General features: G+C 38.2%; 1 protein-coding gene across 4 annotated transcripts in view; it reads left to right on the forward strand.

Annotated features, from left to right (window-relative positions):
- LOC135195044 (uncharacterized) overlaps window positions 1-26,350 on the forward strand; it is a 230,402-nt gene that overhangs the window by 6,231 nt on the left and 197,821 nt on the right. The gene's annotated exons all lie outside the window — the stretch shown is intronic.

Here is a 26,350-nt window from a genome sequence, read left to right on the forward strand (position 1 = left end):
GACGGAAGCAAGTCGCTGCGTGGATTGTGCAATCATGAAACTTGACGTAAATCCCACATTCCGGATAGTTGAGGGAAATGATTCATTGAAGCACGAATCTGCGTCGTAACGTGTCCAGTAATGAATCGGTGTTGCTGTTTGAATAACGAGGCTTTTGTTTATTCTGAAATAGTTTAGTGTGGATTTCCACCAAATAATATTTTTCCTTTGTTCGTTAGCCAAATGAGACGGATTTTTGTGCTGCTGTCGTATATATTGTCTTGTTTCTTGTATATGCATACATATATACACGCACACCTACATACATGCATACATTATACAAATGTATATATATATATATATATATATAGTATATATTTATTTATTTACGTACATACATACATAAACTGGCGTTAATGACATTGATACTCTGATGCCATTTTATGACTATATCCTGTTCGAATTTTTTAGGTAATAACGACGGTTCTTCCGTTTTCGCTCTGTTTTTTGCGGTTGAATTTGGTCTTGTAGATATGTATTTATTTGACTCCCATATTTTTTTCATATGAACATTGCACATTTCCACTAATAATAATAATAATAATAATACCTAGGTTAAAACATCATCATACTCCATTTTCATCCAAGTGATGACAGAATTGACAAACCAGAGATCGACGGCAGAGAGGGAGAGAGAAAGAGAGAGAGAGAAACAAAAAGACGAAGAACATCGTGCTTAGTTCTGTTTTTCGGATATCAAAATAGCAGGTGAAGATAGATCCTTCTGGTGCTTCTTAGAGAGAGGCAGAGGTCTGTGCTTTCAGCGAGGAGGAGGGAACTTAGAATAGGATACACAATTCCTAGAGTAGGAAAATAGGGCGAGAAGAAAGATTCTGAGTTTGCTCCAAGAGAGAGAGAGAGAGAGATCCGTATGAAGGGGACGGGGACTGGAATATAGTGATGTTGGAGCTGCTGAGCGAGAGAGAATAATTGATGATTCACGATATTCTGAGAAAAGAGGAACGTTTTTAAGATCTGTAGTCATGTCTCCCTGAGCGAGAGAAGGATAGAGAGAGAGAGATAAGGAAGACTGATGAGAATGAAGAGAATTGGAAGTAAACGATTATGAGAAGGATAGAAAATTTTAAATCGGCCATTTTTAAAATATGCCGCAATGAATGAGAGGAGTGAAGAATTTGCAAAATATATTAAGAAAAGCAATTGTGAGGTCAGATGAAAAGGGGATTTAGATAGATATGTCTATCTGGTAACCCGATTGAGGGAAGTAAAGAGATGGGTTAATAGATGCTACATCGAAGGAGAGAGAGAGCAAAATAATAGAGAATGACAGGAGTTTTGAGAGAAGAGGCAGAATTTGGCAACAATCTACCTAAAGAGAAAGGGCTTCTTATAAGATAATTATCACTCCTGAAAGTTAATAACGTCCGGGTGATGAGTACAAATGGGTGATGTGTTATTGCTAAATAAAAAAAATTTGGATTGCTGAATTCTAATGCGCACTTTTCATGTTGAAGAGTTCATTGCTTTTCAGGAAAGCATTTTCTCTCCATAATATATTATATATATATATATATATATATATATATATATATATATATATATACTAGTATGTGTTTGTGTGGGCTGCAGTTATTTTTGTTATCTGTTGTTGTACATTATGGTAATCGTATTTACGATCTTTTGGGCTCTGTTTATTTTTAGCTGAGAGGGTTTTACTGTGGAAGTCGCCTTTTGTCATTTTACAGTTTTTCCTTTTCCTACAGTTAAATATATTCTTGTCTGCAGATAATTTGGATAAGAAAATACAAATACTATTTAACTTTTTAACACGGAGAATATTGATGTCAGTTTTAATATTTTGTTCGTGAAAATGATTATATTTGCAGGTCATGACCTTAAAGAAATTTCAGATATCTGACAAAAGGGATCACGAGAGTTGAAGGTCAGGTTTTATATGAACATGACATCAGCATGCCCCCAGTCAGGTCCTGAATGCCCTTGAGCACACCCATCAGAGATGATTAATTTTTGCTTTTCATATAATGATGTATATATGCGTTATTTGTTAATGTCTTCATTGTGAATCATGTATATTTAAAACTATTTTTCTTGAATATATCTCTTGACATTTGTTTTTCATATTGTGGATTCCATCCTGGGAAAGCGTCTTATGCAGCTTAAAAGTGGCACCTGATTAAATCTAAGCAAGAGACTGATCACTGAATCACTGTAAATCCAAATATATAAGATTACAAATTAAACAAAATACTTTTGTAGTATGGACACTTCTGCCGCTAACCTTTTTCATGTGCGAAAATTAAAATAGGAATATCGTGGCCATAGTTCTACAAGTGTCCCAAAAATCAAATATTAGAAACTGGTAGCTGACTGTAGGCGTCTGGTGTTAGCTGCACTGGGTCATGATGATGCAGGATTAGCCAGTATATTGCGATCGTTGCTACGTATGTCTGGGGATTTGCTGAATGAGAGTCATCCACGTGCCCATCATTGACGTCTGTCCCACACTCTCTTCCTTGAAATAAATATACATGCTGACTCGTCATTGGATATCCTGACAGATTTCACTGGCCTGAATTTGAATAGTTATCCTCTCTCTCTCTCTCTCTCTCTCTCTCTCTCTCTCTCTCTCTCTCTCTCTCTCTCTCTCTCTCGTAAAAGGAAAAAAAAAGGTGAATGCCTCCGTTCGTTTTTCTATTCATATGCCAGTAGGACGAATCCGCAACCATGACGGAAGTGATTGACCCATCTCTCAGTGCCAACCATAAACAAATCTATTAACCTGATTAACCAGTCTTTGAACACCAACCTCAACGGAGTGATTGATCTGCCTCTCAGTGCCAACCAAATCATGAAGTGTTGAACCCTTCCTCGCGACACTTATCACTTGACCTGCCTCTGAGCGCAAATCACTGAAGGAGGGATATATAGCGCCTCAGTGGCGTGGTTGGTATGGTATTAGCGTCCCACCTCGGTGGTCGCTGGTTCGATTCTCGGCCATTCCATTGAGGAGTGAGAGATGTGTATTTCTGGTGAAAGAAGTTTCTCTCTCGACGTGGTTCGGAAGTCACGTAAAGCCGTTAGTCCTGTTGATGAATAACCACTGGTTCCATGCAACGTAAAAACCATACAAAGAAAAAAAATAACCACAAAGAAAGCGAATGACTTGCCTCCCAACCCAACCACGAAAAAAGCAGTTGAGCTGCCTCTTAGTCTCAGCACAACCAGGAAAGAGACGATAAGCTTATCTCATACCGTTAATGAAGACGACTTTGAAGCCGTAACCGAGTCAGCGACGTTCATCTAGGCAGGCTTTGACGTTCCTTCGGTGAATTCGATTTGATGTGGAGGAGAACTCTGTACTGTCGATAACACCAGCCTTTGCGTCCCATGATTAGATTAAGAAAGAGGTGGTCGAGTTGACTGTGTGGGTTGAAGATTTTGCCCAAGTTGGGACAAGTATATGTTCCACAGTACCTGTTTTTAAAAGTGTATGAGGCAATTCTACAAACGCTGCACCACATCATTAATTTTTTTCTGATTTATCACTGATTTTGCGCCTCAGCGGCGTGGTTGGTATGGTATTAGCGTTCCACCTCGGTGGTCGCTGGTTCGATTCTCGGCCATTCCATTGAGGAGTGAGAGATGTGTATTTCTGGTGATAGAAGTTCACTCTCGACGTGGTTCGGAAGTCACGTAAAGCCGTTGGTCCCGTTGCTGAATAACCATTGGTTCCATGCAACGTAAACGCACCATACAAACAAACTTATTTTGTGTTTGCCTCATGGTCGTGTTTGCTGATGTATTTTTACATATTAGTTATTCTTTTTTTTTTGCGTTTATTATGATTAATATGCAGTGCATTCTACATGCGTTAAATAGCTTTTTACAAATGGTCTTAAGGAAACGGAACAGCGGGAGGTAGGGAGGGAGACCAACTTGGAATGGGATCTTGAAGAAGGTGTCAAGATGTCGAAATCTTTAGAAAGTGAAGCAAGTAGCCAATTCCAAAAACTGTTAAAGACAGAGAGATAATGTCATACGCGGGAGTGTCTCTCTCTCTCTCTTCTCTTTCTCTTTCTCTCCTCCTCTCCCTCCTCTCTCTATCTACACACCACGCAGAAACTGAAGCTTACTCAATCGTTGGACAATACTCAAAACTGAGATGATAGATAACTTGAAGTCTGTAAAAACATTTGATGTCCCTGTATCGGGTTAAGTTTTGATGCTTGCATTTGTTTAAGTTTTACTTCAGTGCTTGTCAGTTGCGTACCTGTTTTTTCTTTTAAAATTTTTGCTTTGAAGTTTGCATATTGCTTTCAATGTTTGTTTCCATGAGGACGTCCTGGCCGTTTGAGTGCGTGTTGTGCTTTTGTTATTTCAATATTTTTGGGAGGGTTTGAGCTCTTTTAACTGTTAATGATGCTTGGCCAATTAAAGGTTGACCTTTACCGCCCGTTCAAAAGGTAGATCAATTGTGCGGGCGGAAGACCAACACCATCAAAATCAATGTTAACTTGTTGATTGAATCCAAATCCAAAGTAAACAGGGAAAATTATATGTCATTTAATTTGTAAATGTTTGTTTCTTTGGCGGGTGGGAGTGGCGACCAGATAGCCTGTACAAATAAGAGACGGCTTAACGAGAATTGATGCTGTGTGTTAATCAGAGCCAGAGGGATAGAAGAGACAGAGACAGTCTCTCTCTCTCTCTCTCTCATATATATATATATATATATATATATATATATATATATAATATATATATATATATATATATATATATATGAAGGAAGAGAATACCGAATGACTTTACATAGCTCCATTATGTATATATATAGCACATATATATTGGTTGGCATGGCGCAGTGATAAATGAACTGACTGATAGTTCTCGTTTCTGCCACTAGTTGTCCCAGCTGTGCTTGGGTTTCAGCAACAGCTATTTCAGATTCACATCAGCCGTGCATTTGATCTCTAGGTCCGTCCCTTACGACGCTCACGGGGCTGGAAACTCTCGGTCTCTCTCGAGAGTTCACATAGGCAGGATGTATGTTCCATCTCTCCGAGGGATACGTCTTTCAGGAGAGGTGGAACACACATCCTGCCAATGTGAATTCTCGAGGGAGACTGAGCGTTTCCAGACCTGTGACTGGCTTATCAACAGCACAGTTAATGTGAATCTACTGTATGAGTCTTGCAAAATCCTCGCGGAGAACTGGAGGTTTTAAAGCACTGACATCACTTACACTCTGAAGGAAAAAGAACTAATATATATATTGATAAATGAACGGTATTTAACGGTTTTTGCGCGTGCTGTTATTTTTTGCTTCGATTCCATGGTACTGTATCCAGCGATATTTCGAGGATATGTTTGTATACCCTCTACTCAGTTTTTTGAAAAGGGAATCAGTCATGTGTATCGTTTCCAAGCTTCGGAAATCGCTTTCCTTTCCTTGTTCTGTGTGTTCCCCTTGTCTTTTTCGGCAGTGAGCTAGTTAGAGTTTTGAGTGGCCAGTTCATTTTCCTTTTTGTGTAGAGAAAAGAACCAAGAATTTTAGAAATTGTGCCTCTTAAGAAACATGTAACGAGCAGTGTAGACGTGAGTCAGACCTGCTTGCCCAATTAAGTAAGGGATTAGGCGAAGTAAACGCGCGTTGCGTGTCGTAAAATGATATGTAATTCCCCTCATTAAAATCCTCCGGGTGTCGTTTACTAGCTAATAAGTTTTAGAGCCTAATACATTCCACGGAAGGGAGTCTTAATTTCGTGATTGAGTAAAGTATGGGGTCATTTTGGCTGACGACTCTGGTCATCTGTGCATATGGGCTCTGCGACCTGTTTGATAACTTTGATCGTACCACTCTGGTTTGACGTGAATATTTTTGTATTATTATTATTATTCAATTTTTCATTTGTATCTTTTTTATGTGCATACATTTACCTCTCTTACACCGTTTATTCACTTCTTTTTCCCCATCTTTGCTTTTCATTTTTGAACTCTTGGTGGCCTGTAAATTGTTCTTTGCTTTTCATTTTTGAACTCTTGGTGGCCTGTAAATTGTTCTGAGGCGATGCTGAGTACAAATACTTTCTTACTTCCATAAAGACTTTTGAATTGCAGTTGCCCATATTATATTCTTGTGAAAGGGAAAAGGGAAGAACTTTGAGATCTGCGGACTTGCTTGCTATGCAGACCGTTCTAGAACCTCACCACCATATTGGAGTTTGTTTTGTATTAGTCAAGTGTTTCGATGGGATGACCGTCAATAAAAGCTTTGTTACCAATTGAAGGGGAACTAAGCGTTTAGATTTTCATTCAATGAACTTAATTTGATGTTTATTTGAAGACACCCTTTCATATGCATTTTGTTAGCGCAGCTAATGAGGCCATGAATCTTAGCTCTAACACTGTATAATGCATCATTATGAGGCATTATAGTTTGAATGGTTAAATTGAAATATTAATCATTCAATTGCTTGAGGCTTTGAGCATCATTGCATACAGATTGAAGTCATTTTTCCTCCGTAAAGACAAGAATTTTAAGTTTGCAGTCGTATGTACTGTCAAATTATTTCCAGTGTTTATTAAAGAATGACTAGTCTGGCTGTGTTCGGAATGCTAGAAACCGTCAACGAAAAAGTTTTTAGAATCTTCTGCTGCACCTGGTCTGTAGTACCTGCATCGGTGATTGACAAAGGCTTTGGTTTGTTTGTATGGTGTTTGTACGTTGCATGGAACCAGTGGTTATTCAGCAACGTGACCAACGGCTTTACGTGACTTCCGAACCACGTCGAGAGTGAACTTCTATCACCAGAAATACACATCTCTAACCCCTTAGTAGAATGTCCGAGAATCGAACTCGCGGTCACCGAGGTAGCAGGCCAAGACCATACCGATCACGCCACTTAGGCGCACAAACGCTTTGGGCCATACGAAGCTGTCGTGCCCAACGATGAGGAGGGTGGAACGCCTCCAGAGAACATCAATTGTCGGCGAGGATCTGATATGATGATGAAATAATGGATCACTATCCGAAGGGGGATATTGCCGTCAGTGCACCTCATACGATGCACTGTAGGCATGACTTAAGAAGGTTCTTTGCAGTATCCATTCGTCCCCTAGCTGCTGCTCCTCCCTTTTCATTCTTTTTACTGTACCTCCGTTCATGTTGTCTTCCATCTTTCTTTCCACCCTTTCTACTCTCAATTTCACTTTCAGCGCTGAATGACCTCATAGGTCCCAGCGCTTGGCTTTTGGCCTCAATTCCATCTTCCGTTCCCTTCCGATAATGTGACCGGAAGCCGTACGATTTCCATTGACATTAGTTTCCAATTAAATAAAATGTGAATAAGCATCACCATCTTTGTAAGAGATGGCTGTGTTTATTTACGGAATCCACGATAAAAAAGAACAAACACCTTAGCGCCTTGCTGTAACCAAAATTCTATTTTTATTTATTCATTTTTTTTTTCAATAAAATGTTGAAGTAAAGGCAAGCTTAGCAGAGAAATCAAGGTTCGGGTTTTACTTTGTCTGGGTGTCTTAATAAAGTCGGTGAGTGTTCCTTCAAGTAAGTATAGTGATCCTTAAGGGTTCTGTCAGGAAAGGGTGTCAGGTCTTAAGCCTTTAAAAAGTTCCATTAAGAAAGGGGTTATGAGCCTTCGAGGTTGTGGAAGTTTTTTCGCCTTTTTCTAAAATCACGGATTTCCCTTTATGGGGTCGGTGACGAAGCGTCTTCGATTTTATACCCCAATTCGTCCCGCTTTCATTGATGGTCCGCTTATTAACTTTCATGATGTCGCGATTTTTACATTCCGCATCATGCGCGAATGGCGCAGTACGTATGTACAACCTGGCAAGACATATTGCTCAATAGGCATTTGTGTGCAGAAGCTCGTAAAGTAAGGCTTTGGGATGGTAGAAGTTCGTATCCTCCATTTTCGTCAGTATTCGAGAAGAGTTTTACTCTCATGAGTGCAAGAGAACATGCAAGAAAGGTTTTGCGCTGTTGATGAGACCTGTTGTCATTCAGGATTCCAGGTAAATTTGTTTCAGTTGGGGTTCTTCCCTGATTCAGCCCCATCTGCTTTTTCCAGTGACTTTCTGACCGATTGTACAGCCTGATGCTGTAAGTAAATGGTGCAGTATTTGGAAATTGGTGAGACGGGCAGTTGATGTGGCACCCGTATGGGTCTAGGGCTTTGAGACCGTAGAATTTTTCATACGGTCTTCTATTAATGTACTCTATTAATCTTTCCAGGATTAATAGAGTACAGGGTTAGACCGCTTCTAACCAAAATAGGACAATCTCACGCATGACGTCACGTGGCTGATGTAACTGAGGTCCTGGTAAAAAAAAATAAAAGTCATCAGTCAGTATTTGACCCCACCGGAGTGAAGAACGAGGAAACTATCTTCCAGTACCTGGAGATTAACGGAGACCTCTCACACAAGGGCGTGAAAGAGATAGAGAATGGATGAGGGCAAACAATGCCATTAGTGACCCTTAAATTATTTGTTTTCTTGGTTTTCTTTTATGGCCACCTACCAATGACGTCACAGATATGCGCAGTAACGACGGGACGGTCTAACCCTGTACGGTATTAGTCCTCTATTAATCCTGCCTTTATTCAGTGCCCTATACTATTTCCGTTTGATGTGAATAGCACAGGCTGACTTAGGCTTTTCTGTAGGTCATGCCAACGTTTCAAGTGTGCATGGAAATTCCCTTATGTTATTTTTGGTGAAGTCCATCCAGAAGAAACACATCAGAAATTACAGGTGAATGAAGTAGAATACGATATTGGGCTAAACGTAGCTTCTGCAGATGTCAATTTGGGGTTGTGGAAGTGTGCTTGCACAGGGTTTCATCCTTGGTTCCACAGTGCAGAGGTTGAAGGGGGAACAGCTGTTTTCTTATAAGTGACTGACATGCAGAGGGAATGGGTTTTTTGCCGAAACAAAAACTCCAAGGTAGGAAAACTATTCTGAGAATTCGGCTGAAACCTTTTTTTTTTTTTTCAGCTTCGTTCCTTACGAGACGTTTGGCAGTTAGATTAGGCCTAAGCTATGTACCCAAGGCTGACAGGACTGAAAGCCCAGTAATTGGAAGTTTTTTCTTTTTTTTTAAGAGTTTGCAAGTAGTTCCCAACTTCAATCTTAAGGGGATAGAAGATACTTGTAAAAGATCTGTCTGTTAAAGCTCTGTTCAGATCAATTCGGTTTTTTCACAAGTACCATTAAAAAAGATGATGTATAAGTCCAGCTCTCGAAATTGTGTTCATATTTTGAGTGAACGTCAGCAGAAGATTATATAGAAGTTTCCAAAGTCATTTCACATTATTTTATAATAAAGTTCCGTGAAAACACAGAAAATATGTGCAAAAGTTATTTTCAAATTTTCAAGTTTTAGATATTTTAAAGAAATAGTTTGTTATCGATTTTATAAAAAGAAAAAATACTTTTTTTTCTTCAAAAGTCCATTCTGACTGTTAAAGAGCCATTTCAAGAACCGGAAAGACAAGTCAAACGCCCTCCCCCCTTCTATGATCATTTGATTGTACTTTATGAAAAGTTATTTTAAAATTGTATAGCCAAGAAACGACGTTTTCAACACAAGTCATGCTTAGTGACCGTGTATTTCGAACTTGACTCGGAACGGATTTTAAAATTCTAGACTTTTTTTTAACATCCATAGTATCGTCCGCACCAGGAGCTTAATATAATAGTCCTATGGAAGGCCTATAGCGTCCCAGCCGCTCTTCCTTAGTTTTTCCGCTATATTGAATTACCTACGACTCGGAAATCTTGTCAGTAGAGGGTGGAGGGAGGGTGTACGACCGGTGAGTTGAAGGGGATATTATAGCCTAGACTAAGCTTGGAGGAGACTTAATCCTTCTCAGGGAGAACCAGAAAAAAGGTGGAGGAAGGTGGGAGACACAATAAGAAAGGAGAGCGGATGATCGGGAATTATTGAGACTGAAAAGAAAGGAAATGATAGTAAAGCCAGATATGAAAACCAGTTTATTGAGGAGAATGAAGACGAGAAGGAATGGAAATTCGGAAGCGAAGAAGCTGAAGAACCAAGAGGAAGACTTGGAAGGGAGGATGAGATGGAAGAAAAAGTAGAAAGAATTTAGAAGAGATAACGAGAGGGTAAGCGAAAAAAATAGCAAGAATTTAGAGAGAAATAGGAAGAGGGAAGAGAAAAGTGGAAAGGTTTAGAAAAAGTGTTGGAAAGTTAAAGAAGAGGGAATTTATACTGTGTATGTATGTACTTATAGATATTTAAATTTTGGAATGTTTAAGAATAAAGAATGGTAGAAAATCATGATGTGGGGGAAGGATTATCTCAGAACTTCAAAGAAGATGGGAATATATGTATAACGAACAGCCGTTGATGTGTGTGATAGTGTTGTAAACTCACTGTTGAATTTTGTGTATTTACGTGAGTCATATATATTATATACACACACACGAACAGAGTTACAGCCACGAAGGAAAAAGTGAAACAATATGATTATAAGTACTTTCGTCTTATTACCAAAGCATGATGTTAAGACGAAAGAACTTACTATCTCATAGTTTCACTCTTTCCTTCTTGGGTGTAATTTTGTTAGTATAATCATCAAATATATATATATATATATATATATATATATATATATATATATACATATATATATATACATACATACATACATATACATATACAAACATACTATTACACATACATACGTATAGTGTTTATGTGTTTGCATCTAAAAGTTAACTTAAGAGAGAAAAAAAAAGTGAAACTGAAGCTCCTACGTACACTGGAGTAGACAAAAAGTGAATTAATAAGAGCTGAGTTTCAAGAGGGTTTGAAAGGCCACTTGCATAGATAAATTGAGCCAATATCCTTCTCAAAGTTAATTGGAGAAGGGAACTTTGTCTTCTATCGGAAGATGAGGATTGAAGTAGGACAGCCCCCTGGGATCCCTGCAGGAAGGGAGAAGCCTATAATTATATAGTAAAAATAGACGGAGGAAACTTTTTACAGCCGGCGTGTATAGTACGCTCACAGGTGGGAAACGTTTTGGAAAGGAAAATTTACATTTTTTAAATGTTAGTTCTGTGAAGTACTTTTCGAACTCAGTATGAGAAGGGGTTGAGATGCTACCTACTGTTTCCTTGTTTTTGTTGGATATGTAAAGGTATATTTCTGCCCGTTATATACGTACATATATATTGGTACTTAACCGTTAAGAATGATAAAACAACAAAACTTGAGATCGAGAGAGAGAAGGGGCCGGAGGATGGTATTCGTGGCCTGTGTTATAAAAAGAAATGGTTAGCAGCAGTACCTGGTAGATAAAAAAGAAATATTGCTATAAAAACGAGCGTGTCATTCAGAGGGGGAAGTAAACGGCAAAATGGCGAGTAGATCTCATGTACAGAAATAAATGGGCAAAGGCTTAAACATTGTCGAGTGTGATTTTTAAATGAGAGAGAACTGAGGAATGTTTTACTTTAGGGCGACTATAAGAAACGATTTCTAGTTTAAAGCAAGGGCCTGTGGGCTTGTTCCATGTGAACTTGCTTCATCTACTGAATGATGATAATTATATATATATATATATATATATATATATATATATATCTATATATATATATATTTATATATATATATATATATATATATATATATATATATATATATATATATATATATATCTATATATATATATATGAGCAGAAGCCAGTGGGACAGGCATTATGTCTTTTCTAGCCCAGTTGTGACGAATAGTGTGAAAAGTTGGGTTTAAGTATATATAGAAGCTTTGGAATTCTGATCCTCTTAGAGCGGGAAGAGGTTTGCAGTGGTTTTCGGCAGTAGGAAGGAAATATTCGTTGTCTGTTCCTGAAGACCAGTCCCTGTGTGAATAAATGTGCAGATGGTTTCAATCAGACCTTTTTTCCTTTTATTTGTTTTCTCTGGACCTGACTAGAAAAGTACGTTCTTTAGGTCTTTGCTCATGATATAAATTAAATAATATACAGTGTTATCAGTGACTCATATTTCACTTTCATTGCGAAACTACCATCCTACCCTTTTCATAATCTACTGCCACCTGCCATTATTTATTCCGTGTGTTTGTCTTTGTATCAACCAGGATGGACGCATAAATTTTCAGGGAAAGCTAACCGAAGGTGGACCGTGTAACTGCTAACAAGTGGTCGCCTTTTGGGAGATTCCAGATCTGGAAAACGGTCCTATAAGTGGCAAGTTTGGTCAGGCCTGGTGGAGGTTTGCGGTCTACATACTCTCTTCATTGTAAATATACATTTACTTCAGGCATTGACCCCTAACATATTTTAGCCTGTCTATCATCACATCAACGCTGCGTTGTCCGATTACGTCATAAAATATTGCATCACTTTACGAAATATATCGTTCTGGTCGTTTTTCTTTTTTTTACGCAGGTTTTTAATTATTTTGTCCGAATCATTATGAAGTATTTCATTATGTTTAGATAGGAGCAAGTCTACCAACAGTGTCAACCGATTATCATCTGTATAAGGATTGATATTTAATGCAAATAATACGTGAGTGAGTGGAGTTTGGTTTATCTAATGTTATCAGGTTATCGTTTGTTTAGAGATCTTTCTATTAAAAAAAAACCTATTTCAAGGTAGCATATGAAATATAATAACAAAAATATTATATAACTTATAACTTTATTAAATTAGTATAAACACATTTCGCTTGACCGAAGGTTGGTGAAATGCATTTGAGCTGTGCGGGTAGGTTGGCATGCCTGGAACACCGAATTTTGAGAGGAGACTGGTGTCGATTGCACGATAACTTATAATCTTACACATGGTAATTTTTTTATAATATAAAAAACGTCAGATTGACAGAATATTTTTATGTATTTGACGGAGAATTCACACATACCAGGGAAGGAAGTTGGAAATATTTGTTTTTGATATTTAAATGAATGGTTTAACCAGGGAAGGAAGTTGGAAATATTTGTTTTTGATATTTAAATGAATTGTTTATTGCTTATCACATAGGCCTAGAATGATCGAAACTGGTAACGACATCTATCGGTCCTTTGGGAGATAGTTACACCAAATTACATTCTAAAGTATTTATTGAACTTATATTAGTTGATATTTTTTTTACTAAATGAAATTTTTTAATGTTACGTTTCAACCTCTTGTTCACTATCAATATTATCTACCACCCATGACGAATATTTATAAATATATTGAAATACATTTTTGGTTTTCTGTTTTAGCTCTTTATGGAGAGTGTAAACATATTTCTCTCAAGCAGTGACTAATTCAGTCCTCAGCCATACGGTTTCAGAATTAGGTCATTCAATACTGAAGTGGTCAATTATATATATTGGGTATAACGGGTGTAAAAGAACACATTATTGGTTATAAAAACCGAATACCACACTAATACTTATAAACAAAATCATCCTGCATATATATAGAATTCTCCGCCTTTCACAGATGCGTTGCTTTACACCAAGGCCAATGCTTTACACCCACAAGGGCTCCTTAGTTTTAAACTAGTCAGAATTAAAAAAAAATAAAGTTAATTTTTATTTAATTTTTTTATAATATTAAATTCTGAAATTAATCATGTGTCTATGATTTCTGATGTATAATTTATCAAGGCTTCCTATGTGTGTGTGTGTGTTTTTTTTTTTTTTTTAATATCGGACAACAAATAAGAAAGCTTTGCTGTTTTAAAGTTACTCATATCCCGTAAAACATAGTTAGATATCGCTAGGTAAAGTTTGTTTAAGAAAATTCCAAGGGTTGGTACACGTAAAACTATAATATGTCACCAAAGCTTGATTTTTCTTTTCTGCTTGCATGCTTCTATGGTACCTGGTCCCCTCCTCGCTTTCAGAAAGTATTACTAACCCCTCTAGGGGGCGGGGTGGTTGTGTCATGAAGCATCACCTCAATCATTGTCGCCAGGAAATTCAGAAGCTGCCAGCCTTATAGCCGGAGTCCCTTATTACCTGAGACCTTTTCTTTATTTCTTTACGGGGCTCTTGAACTACTTCGCAGACTTCTGGCCTCCTTCAAACTATTGCTTTTCCTGCAGGTGATCCCATTATGTCATCTACTAGGCTGCTGTCCTCATATTCAGCGTTGTGCTCGCATGCGACCATTTCATAATCTGCGATGACTCTTTCGAGTCCTTGAAAGTTTTTCTTTGGACACTGCCTATATTTTCCTGTGAAAGGACTAGTTCAAATTCTGTCTCCTGCCTTTGCTTTGTTTTAATGATAAGTCATATGTAGTGAGGTTGTCGTAAACATCTCTTATATGCGTTTCACTTCTTCAGAAATGTTAATCGTGACTCATGCGAGTATGTGATCTTGGCTGTCTTCTCTGTAGAATCACCAAGACTTCTCCGGAGCGCTCTGGACACAAGGGGCGGTCCGGGTTCTCATCGGTGCTGGGCACATGATGGCAAGTCGCCAAAATGTCATTCCGAAGTTGATTATATTTCGTCTGATTTATAAGATTGTGCTCTTTTCATCGCCGTCCTCAGATACCTAACTGAGTGACCAATTATGGCGTCACTTAGTTTACCCTTTCCACCCAAGTATTAATGAATCTAACTTTCCCAGACTTAGGTACATTCTTATGAACATATCGCTCCCTGAGATTTTTAAGTCTCTTGTGCAGTCTTATGGAAAAATGATTGATACATTCTTCCTTGTGAACTGGAATTTCTTTGCCAAACGGACCTTTTTTTATTCATCCCAATAACTGCATTGTCAACACATCGAGTCTCCGTCCTCTACAAACACAGTATATTTCATTTTGACCAAATAGTACTTTTGATTTGCTTTTTTAAGCAGTTTCCACTTTTTTGAATAGCTTCCACTTCCTTTTCATCAACTCACTGTCACAGTAGTTGCTGTACGTTGAAAGCTCGTAAGCATCTAGAATGAAGCCAGTGTAGGCTTCTGCAACAACACCAGTTCCACTGTTAGAGGTGCCATCGAAAATGTCTTCAACTCCAAGTGTTCCATCTCTGTCAGGTTGAATACCTGTTTCCTTATAATAATTGAAAATGTACTTTTTTTCTGAAGTGTCTGGTAGTATCTACTGCTAAAAAGTGATTGAACATAGGTTTTCCGTCTTTCAAATGTTCTCCGTTCCATAACACCAAAACTGAAAACACTACACAACTTATTTACACGTGGTTGCCCACTTCCATTCAGTGATGCATTATATACAACTGAAGCATTATTTCTAGTAACTACAGACTGGAAAGGTAGGTATTTTTCTTGTGTCAGCCTTTCTTGAATACATGATTTTGCCACAACCATCACATTTTACCATGATGTCATAATCAGTTCAACTTTGCCCTTACTCTTCTCCTCCATACAATCTGCAATTGTAGAAACTATGTCACTAAAAACAGACTCCCTTACCCTGGCTATGGGGTCACTTTTGGCGGATAACTGTTCCTGTACATTAACTTCTCCATCTGCTCCCCCTTCTGAGTCTAGTCCACTTAGAAATAGTATTCTCATTTCAGCAGGAGACTCTTTTGAAATACATTATTTATTTACATCTTTAGGAATGTCAACTCCATTATCATTCTTATCACTGTTGTCTTCCATTTCATCTTCATTGTCGTCAACTGACAGATTAGAGTTTGAAATCATCATCACAACGTCAATCATTATCACCAATAGCATCACCCTAATCAACACCTCGTGTATTTATAGTGGAAACCTCTGCTGACGTCGATGGCAGCCGTACTTGAGTCGTATTTATCAACCACGTTTTTTCACTAATTCTAAGATGAAATGTCAGGAACGAAGTGGTAACCTTGAGCACACCTTGACACTCCTATATATATATATATATATATATATAGAGAGAAGAGAGAGAGAGAGGAGAGAGAGAGAGAGAGGAGAGCGAGAGAGAGAGAGAGAGAGAGAAGAGAGAGATTCTGCCCACGGCAATGTAAAGTAATGTGAAAATGTAATCCGTAACAGGTAAGACTAGACTTGAATGAAATTGCTTTACTTATATACAATATAGCGTCCGTCGGCCCTTATTGTAATTACCTAAATACTTAGAAGGTTTTGGAAAGCTTCGAAACCCGGTTAATGTAGTTTTGAAATAACCAACGCCTCAATTTTTGATAAGTCAACTTTTTTATCGAAGTGAATGTAACGTAAACTTCAACCTTCGCCGATTACTATATTATTGTCAAGGAGCGGAAAGAGCTCTGTTAACTTACGCCAGATACAGCCCCGTAGTGCGGGGCGGGTGGTGTAATGCAGGCATTATTTAAGGTTCTTTGCATCGTCCCTCGGGCCCCAAACTGCAACTGCTGCTTCCATTCCCTGTACTGCACCTCAGTTCATATTCTTTGTCTTCATCTTACTTCCCACCCTCTCCGAACAGTTGATTCGTCATGCAACAGCGAGGTTTTCCTCCTGTTACATCTTTCAAACCTTTTCACTGGCAATTTCTGTTTCAGCGCTGAATGACCCTAGTTGCCTCAGTGCTTGGCATGGATGCCTCAAATCTATAAATCAATCCGCCAGATAGAGAATGTCGTTATAATTATGGTTTTACGGCCCAAAAGAAATTGATCTAAAAGTGCACCGAGATCCTGGCCAGAGAAGGAGAGCGAATAAAGGCTGTTAACGTCAATGGCAGTTTCCTTAGAGCAAATGCGATTGTTAGCCCAAGAAAGGATTCCACACAATAGAATATACTTACGTTACAAAGAAGGACATTTTTTAGAATAAAGAAAAGCCGCCACGAGCGACGAAAAGTGATTTGAACTACAGACGAATTTAATCAACAAAGGATCGACCCAAAACATGAAAAGCAAACATATATAAGAAAATATTGGTAAAAAAGTACATTTGGAAAATTAAAAGCAGACACAAGGAACGTTTAGGAGGATCCGGAAGTCTTAGACTTCGCGTCAGTCTGCACGAATTTTTATCATCGGATTTAAACTGTGCTTGCGACATGATTTATTTGATTGGACTTCCGTCCAAAGTGACATCCACTATTTATCTAGCTATATCCGCAAAGAGACGAGATTCCCTGTGATCATTTCAACATTAGTTCTATCATCAGACCGTGAATTTCGTCAAGGCCAGAGTATTCGAGTTGGGGCGGGCGGGGGAGGGCATATCACTTACGTAAAGCTATCTTTCATTTTTATATGAGGCCGATCACACAAATTCGTGCACACATACATATGTGTGTGTGTATCCAAATTGGAACAGCCAGATTTTATTTGATTTTTTTTTTTTCTTGAATCCACACCATTATCTTATATTTTTCTTATTTTGACAGGATTTTTTTTTTTTTTTTTTTTTTTTTAATTTGGAGCCTAGAACGCTTTGGAACTCGAGACAATATTAGTTATTGCTTGGGTGCCCAGTTCTTGTGCGTGATGATACATTCACTGCAGAACTAAAGTAGGCTGTTATTCGCGGAAGAGTGAGTGGATGTCTGATTCTTTTTCGGTGAAATTTAAAATCAAAATAACTTTTGTCTGTGGAGAACATTTTAGTAAGTTTTCCGAATAATTTTAGACTAAAGTCTTTTGTCTTTTATTTTTTTTCAGTTTAGATAATTTTTCCAAGGTTGAAGTTCGACTAGATATCATGATTCAAATAAGTATTGAGTCGGAAATATTTCTAAAGGGTTTTTATAGATGGGAATTTATTAAGATCCTTATTTTCTCAAAGGTTTTGAGTCGAAGATTCTTGGAAAGTTTTCAGTCGAGAATCGATGACATTTAAGTTTTCGTGAAGCTTTCTAGAGCCGTGATGAGCTTCAAGTGCAAAGAATTGGTTTAAAGTTTTAAGTTGGATTAATTCATGAAGTGTAAGGTTTTTTTGAAAGGAAATTTAAGCTGAGAGAAAAAGTTAGATTTCAAGTTAGGAAGACCTTTTTGATAGATATCCATTCCGCGTCGAGATGGTCTTCAGTGAGTTTTGAGCCTTGAGAGTTTTAAATTAAGAGAGTTTTGAACCAAATTCCATTTTCTTATTCATTTTTCCCCGGGAATTTTAGGGTGGAGGCGTAACTACTTATACGAAAGAGGGTTGAGTCGATATCATTTTCTTTTATTTATTTGAAATAAAATGTATCAGATAAATTCATAAGCGGATCCCAACACGAATTCCTGCAGAGAGGAGGACGATTTGTTAAGAATCAAAAGTAGTGCCAAGCGAGCACTTTTCTGATTAGACAGCGGAAGAGGTTGTGATGGTATCTGCTCAGTGCTGCTGGTCGGCACTTTTATAATGACATTATAATGAAGCTTTTGTCCATTATAAACCAAAGTTTTTTTTTTTCAGCATTGGAGTTATGAATTTACTAAAAATTATTATTCATTGAGAAATGAAATCAACAGTTATCTCTCTCTCTCTCTCTCTCTCTCTCTCTCTCTCTCTCTCTCTCTCTCGCTTTTAAGAGTTTCCCAAAATAAAATAAATGGCCATATTTGGGATTTTGTTCTTTCAATTAGTAATCCTGTTATTATTATTGTTGTTGTTGTTGTTTTTTTTGGGGGGGGGAGGTGGAGGCGCTTGTCTATCACATTCTAGTAGCACACTCTTCTGCATGAGTCCTGGAGCTACTTCGGCATCTAGTTTTTCCAGGTTCCTTTTCAGGGATCTTGGAATCATGCCTAGTGTTCCTATGATTATGGGTACAATTTCAATTTTTTCTCATGTACTCTGGTGTCCCACGGTATTGCGATGTCAGTGAATGATACTTTCTTTTTGGTTTTGTCAATGAACGTCACGTCTGGTCAATTGGCTCGTATCACTCTATCCGTTCTGATACCAGTGTCCCAGAGGATCTTTGCCTGATCGTTTTCTATCACTCCCTCAGGTTGGTGTTTGTACCACTTATTACTGCAAGGTAGCTGATGTTTCTTGCACAGGATCCTGTGGAGGGCTTTTGTTACTGAATCTTCTTATTTTGTACTGGTTCTGTGCAAGCACCGGACATTCGCTTGCTATGTGGTTTTTGGTCTCGTTATTCATATTGTATTTCCTGCCTATGTGTGAGATGTTATTTCCATCTATTGTTCTTTGGACATATCTGATTCTTAGGGCCTGATCTTGTTCTGCTGTTAGCGTGCTTCTGTTTCTTTCGTGAGTGCTCTTCTCTGTAGGCATTGCCATGTTTCATCGCTGGCCAGTTCTTTAGTATGTCTCATATACTGTCGTGCATTGGTACTGTCCGTGCATTGATTTGTTGTGCCATTCCTCCGTTCTGTTTGTCATTCTCCTGTCTATATGTTTCTGGGTCTTCGACTACTTTTGTCAGTTCTTCCCATGCACTCCTTAGCCGCTTGTCTTCTCTTGTTCTCAGATATTGCCTCAGTGCTCTGCTCTCGATGTTAACACAGTCCTCCTTCCTTTCATGTTATGTATAGTCTGTCTGTATTTGCTCTTGGGTGTAGTACATTGTGTGTTGTAATGTTTCCTAGTTTTCTGGTCTACGAATGCTGGGAGTTCATCCTTCATCCACTCCACTACTGCGCTGTATCTGATTGCTGGTACTGCCCATGTGTTTATGGCTTTCATGTTTCCGGCGTTGAATTTTTACTTAAGTATCGCCTTAAGTTTCTGCATATATTCTTTCCTGATCGTGTCCTTCATCTCTTCTTCTTCTTCTTCTTCTTCTTCTTCTTCTTCTTCTTTTCTTCTTCTTCTTCTTCTTCTTCTTCTTCTTCTTCTTATTATTATTATTATTATTATTATTAATTTTTTTTTAGTCTATCACAGTCCTCCAATTCGACTGGGTGGTATTTATAGTGTTGGGGTTCCGGGTTCCTTAGGAGTCCATCACTTTTCTTACTATGTGTGCCATTTCTAGGATCACACTTTTCTGCATGAGTCCTGGAGCTACTTCAGCCTCTAGTTTTTCTAGATTCCTTTTCAGGGATTTTGGGATCGTGCCTAGTGTTCCTATGATTATGGGTACAATTTCCGCTGGCATATCCCATATCCTTCTTATTTCTATTTTCAGGTCTTGATACTTATCCATTTTTTCCTTTTCTTTCTCTTCAACTCTGGTGTCCCATGGTATAGCGACATCAATGAGTGATACTTTCTTCTTGTTTTTGTCAATCGACGTCACGTCTGGTCTATTTGCACGTATCACCCTATCTGTTCTGATACCATAGTCCCAGAGGATCTTTGCCTGATCGTTTTCTATCACGCTTTCAGGTTGGTGCTCGTACCACTAATTACTGCAAGGTAGCTGGTGTTTCTTGCAAAGGCTCCAGTGGAGGGCTTTTGCTACTGAATCATGCCTCTTTTGGTACTGGTTCTGTGCAAGTGCCGGACATTCGCTTGCTATGTGGTTTATGGTTTCATTTTTCGTATTGCACTTCCTACATATGGGAGAGATGTTATTTCCATCTATCGTTCTTTGAACATATCTGGTTCTTAGGGCCTGATCTTGTGCCGCTGTTATCATTCCTTCAGTTTCCTTCTTGAGCTCTCCCCTCAGTAGACATTGCCACGTGTCATCGCTGGCTAGTTCTTTAGTCTGTCTCATGTATTGTCCGTGCATTGGTTTGTTGTGCCATTCCACTGTTCTGCTTGTCATTCTCCTGTCTCTGTATATTTCTGGGTCTTTGTCTACTTTTATCAGTCCTTCTTCCCATGCATTCTTGAGCCACTCGTCTTCACTGGTTTTCATATATTGCCCCAGTGCTCTGTTCCCGATGTTGACGCAGTCCTCTATGCTTAGTAGTCCCCTCCCTCCTTCCTTTCGTGTTATGTATAGTCTGTCCGTATTTGCTCTTGGGTGTAGTACTTTGTGTATTGTCATATGTTTCCTCGTTTATGTATAGTCTGTCCGTATTTGCTCTTGGGTGTAGTACTTTGTGTATTGTCATATGTTTCCTCGTTTTCTGGTCTATTCTGCGAAGTTCTGCCTTCGTCCATTCCACTATTCCTGCGCTGTATCTGATTACTGGCACTGCCCATGTGTTTATGGCTTTATATTTCCGGCGTTGAGTTTTGACTTGAGTATCGCCTTGAGTCTCTGCATATATTCTTTCCTGATCGTGTCCTTCATCTCTTGGTGTTTTATATCCCCTCCTTCCATTATTCCCAGGTATTTGTATCCCGTCTCATCTATGTGTTTGATGTTGTTCCCATCTGGTAGCTTTATCCCTTCAGTCCTTGCTACTTTGCCCTTTTGTATGTTGACTAAGGCACATTTTTCTATTCCAAACTCCATCCTGATGTCCCCAGATACAATCCTTACAGTCTGGATTAGGGTATCTATTTCCTTGATGGTCTTACCATACAGCTTGATGTCGTCCATGAACATCAGATGGTTAAGTCTTCTTCTTCTTCTTCTTTTTCTTCTTCTTCTTCTTCTTCTTCTTATTATTATTATTATTATTATTATTATTATTATTATTATTATTATTATTATTATTATTATTATCATCAGCTAGAATACCGAGTCACTTCTAAGCTTTCGAAAGATGACCTAAGAAATATATTATTTAAGAAAAGTTAAATAGGAGCGAGACAAAGCTAAAGAAATTGGACAGCTTGGGAAACCCAGGCGGCATAAAACCGTTTGCTGGACTCGACCCGAAGACTGGAAAAGTAGATGAAGACCTACGAAGCTAAGGAGCTTAAAAACTATCGGAGGATTCAGTTTCCCTGATCATTTACTCGTTGGATAATATCCACTGTATTTTTTGCTTACTGAGAGTTTATGAACTGTTTGTGCGTCTGAAGAAAAAAAACTGTCGATTTTACTGAGTCAATGTGGATAAACTTCTGGGCTTTTTACATGAATTCTTAACCTCTGTTGGATATCTCGCAAGACATATTTCGTAAGGTAACTCAAGAAATGTTACTCTAATACGTATAGTTCAGAAAATCTCTCTCTCTCTCTCTCTCTCTCTCTCTCTCTCTCTCTCTCTCTCTCTCTCTCTCTCTCTCTCTCTCTCTCTCTGATATCTGGAAAAGCCTATTTCTGTTGACATAATAAGAACTCTTACCTTTGTAGGTATTAGTTTGGAAATTCTCTGTTGCTGTTTTAACGGCCGCAGTAATCGTGAACCCACGAATTTTTCACGACATAAGTAACGTTCAGCCATTACAATTACGTCGATTTAGGATTATTACCTAAGCCTGATATGCTGTGGTACCGAGAAGTAATTATGTTCAAAGTGCTTACACGGTCCGGCAGTTTGAGTCCTCTTCCTTTCAGCGGATTAGTTTCAAGACGGATTCTTTCTCATTTTTCGATCTCGTACTTTATTTATATATATATTTATATATATATATATATATATATATTATATATGTATGTATGTATATACATACTATATATATACTATATAAATGCTTTTCAGTGCAGGAACAATGATGTTTAAATGCAAAACAGTACGGAGAACTGAAACTCTCATCAATATATATATATATATTATATATATATATATATATATATATATATATATATATTTAATATATATATATATGTGTGTGTGTGTGTGTGTGTGTGTGTGTGTGTGTGTGTATACGTACAGCATGTACATATATGCATATGTTAGGATAAAATAGCAGTACATACGAACAGTTACTAAAGTCAAGTCCGCTGACACCTGCGATGAGGCGATCATCTGTTGATATAGAGAGTTTGGGCTATTCGTCAATCTTCCTCAAAACACCTGATCGTGATTATTTCTTAATGGAAAGTAACAAACGTCTATATCGCTTTCCTCTCTTTTGGACTTGGCTTGGCTACACCCTTTAAAATCCGTACGTACATTTTACCTCTTCCTTTGGAAGTTAGTGGATCAAATTTATACATTCTTAGGCAGAACAGACCAATTCTCTTGGTGTTTGTCTTACAGTTAAAATGACCGATGTTTTACACATTCTTTATGTTGTTCAGTTCTCTTTTCTTGTGATTTACTCGTTTGTCCAACATGGAATTCTTCAATAATTGTGATTTGCTGTACGTAATCTTGAGTATTGGCGGGAGAGAGTTTTTTTATCAGTGCCTTTTTCTTCGTAGTTCCCAAATGCCAATGTAAAAATGGAGGTTTTAGGCAAATGAAATGTACATATCCTCAGATTATATATGGCCCCCTGCATTCTGCTACATGGCTCCCACTGATCTAAACCATATGACCTTTTCTGGAGTATTGTTGCCTAAAATTCTGCTCTCAATAGATTTTGTTTATAGGATACTTGATTCGGGTGACAGAGGATTTCCCAAGGCCATACCAACATTTTGAGGGTATCGTGTTCTTAGAGAATGTGTCAAAGATTGTTCATTTGGATTTAACGGGAAATTATTATAATTATGATCATAAAACTGGCTCGTAAGGAGGAGAGGACCTTGAAAACGTGTCAGCGTTATGCGTCATACCAAATTCCTTGTGAAAAGTTGCGTATGTGGCAACTTTTAGGTTCAGCCTCTTAGTAGAAAGATGGATTCAAAGGGAGACAAAAACTGTCCCAAATATGTAATAGAGATTTCATTTAGCCTAATGTAATGTTGATTAAATGAGATGGCTTCATACCTCTCCAGCGCCTTTTGATTTCGCTTATGAGTCGCCCATACAAGTAGTGCACTGACCGAAACGTAATTTGCGGAACTTCGCTGAGCACACACACACACACATATATATGTGTGTGTGTGTGTAATTAAAACCTGCTGTTAAAACAGGATGCGTCTCAAGTATAAAAGGCCCATTAAAACTGGTTTAAAGCTAAGGATTATATTTCGGTGGACTAACTTCCACATATAGTCCTTATCTGTAAACCAGTGATTTAATATTTAATGGCCTTTTATACTTTTATATATATATATATATATATATAATATATATATATATATATATATATATATATATATACATATACATATATCTATATATATATATATATATATATATATATACACACGTATATATCCACAGATAGAGACATAAACATCAACACACACACACACACACACACATATATATATATATATATATATATATTATATATATATCTATATAATATATATGTATATATATATGTGTGTGTGTTTGTTGATGTTTACGTCTCCATCCGTGCTTATTCATCGGCTTCCTTTTAGTGGGTAGCTACCAAAAAAAAAAAAAAAGTATTTTGAGTCTAAAGGTCCACACTAGGCCTCTTACCCTCTGTTAGACCTAAGGGTAAAGGCCTTTGTTGTTGCCATCAGGCGAACTTAATCTTAACCAACCAACTGAAAAAAACCTCTTACTGGGTCTTTTCCCCTCACCCCCATGACGCCCTCTGGGGAACGCAGTAGGAACAATTATGTAAATGAATGCCGTTTCCTAGGCATGCAAACATTTTCTCTCCTACGTCTGAAATATATGCAGATTCAATTCTTTGCACTCATCCTATTATCTCTCTCTCTCTCTCTCTCTCTCTCTCTCTCTCTCTCTCTCTCTCTCTAAAACGGTAAATTTCCTCGCTGTTGCCCTTTTTATGCTGTTATTTTATATATATACATTATATATTTATATATGTATTATATGAATAAAGGCAATGGTGCCACGGAGGAAAATGATAAACGAGAACTGCCGAGATCTTTCGGTCTTATTTACTAGAGGAAAGACTGATCAGAACAATGAGAAACAGTACTGGCAAGCATATACAGACGGACATTACAGGATGAACAAAAGGTCCAATTCATTTTAAAGAACCGAAAAAAACGCCCGTGGGGTAGATTAAGGATTAAAAAGCAGCCATCCACACGTGGTCCCAGGTAATTTAGTCAGAAAACAATACATTTTGTTTAAGGAACAAAGAGGCATATACAGACGGACAGTACAAAATTAGTAAAATCCCAAAGGCAAACACACTGGTATAAGTGGACACTGAACTTGTTAAAACCAAGGGGGGTAACCTTTAGTGGTACTTTCTGTTTTCGGGTGGTTGCCGGTCCTCCTCCAAATATCTAATTCACTGTTTAGGTCCAATGGTATTCGATGGGATTTAACGGAAACCTATTAAGAGCTTTAATCCTTCGGGAATGAAAACCCTGGGCCTGTCGTTTGTAAAGAGAACGTCCTATCTTGTTTGCAAGGGGAGAAATTCAATTGGAGAGAGTATTTAACAGAGAGTACAGTTAACAAAGTAGAGGGTAACAGTGAAGGTGAAGTACTAATGAATGGATGGTGGCATAACATAAGCGGCTTATCCGTATAGGCTTGGTATTTGAGAGTAAATACTCTTATATCGTATCACAGTGGGGTCGAGAGTACGACGGTTATAATATCTGGACACGGAAGGTAGCACGTCGTGCGCAAAAGAGTTGGAAGTCGTAGGAGTCCAACTGAAGAAGTTTGGAGGGGCAGCTGAGCGTGGTTGGAAGAATAAGGTTGAAGATGTCGAGGTGAGCTTTTGTTTCCCGTAGGGGGCTAGTGCCGTCAGTGCCCCTCATGCGGTCCAATGTAGGCATTACTTGAGGTTCTTTGCAGTGTCCCTTCGGCTCCTAGCTGCAACTACTTTCATTCATTTTACTCTGCCTCCTTTCATATTATCTTTCTTCCACATTTACTTTTCACCTTCTCCTAACAACTGCGAGGCTTTCCTCCTGTTACACCTTTCAAACCTTTTCACTGTCAATTTCTGTTTCAGCGCTGAATGGCCCTAGTTGCCCTAGCGCTTGGCATTATGCCTAAAAACTATAAATCAATTAGCTGTTTGTATTGTGAGCGTTGCTTTTAAGAGGAACTGAGAGGGTGAGAAAGATGGAGATAGATAAGGAGAAGTGGTCAACGGTCAGCATAAGTTAAAGGGTGGGTCGGTGTTCGGAGATCTTGAGACAAGAATGGAGGAGGACCATAGGTTCGTGAAAAAAAAAAAGTCTATATTTAGGAAGGGCTAGAGGGGAAGTCAACCTAGACGGTGCTAAAAAGATTCTGAAGGAAGGAGCTCTTCCTGTAAGTATGCCGAAAGCCCTTTTTTTTGTCAGAAAGAGGAAAGGTGAAAGACGCACTGTCTGTATTATAGATGTCGAATTTTTCTGCATGGTTCAACAGTAATATGTCATTGTGTCAAAGATCTTTTCTTTTTGTGGGGGAAAGGGAGGCCATTACGGGAAATGGTTGAATGCTACGAACTTCAGAATTACTTACGTCTTATCCTTACGTTTGGATCTAAGGTTTTGTAGCTACAATTTTATCTAAAGAGTGTGAAGAATTGGAGAATTTAAGAGGGCATTCTCTCGTGCGAGCGCCACAGTGATGTGCCTGGGGATGAAAAACGGGACA

This window comes from Macrobrachium nipponense, chromosome 15, assembly GCF_015104395.2.
Source record: "Macrobrachium nipponense isolate FS-2020 chromosome 15, ASM1510439v2, whole genome shotgun sequence".
Lineage (NCBI taxonomy): Eukaryota > Metazoa > Arthropoda > Malacostraca > Decapoda > Palaemonidae > Macrobrachium > Macrobrachium nipponense.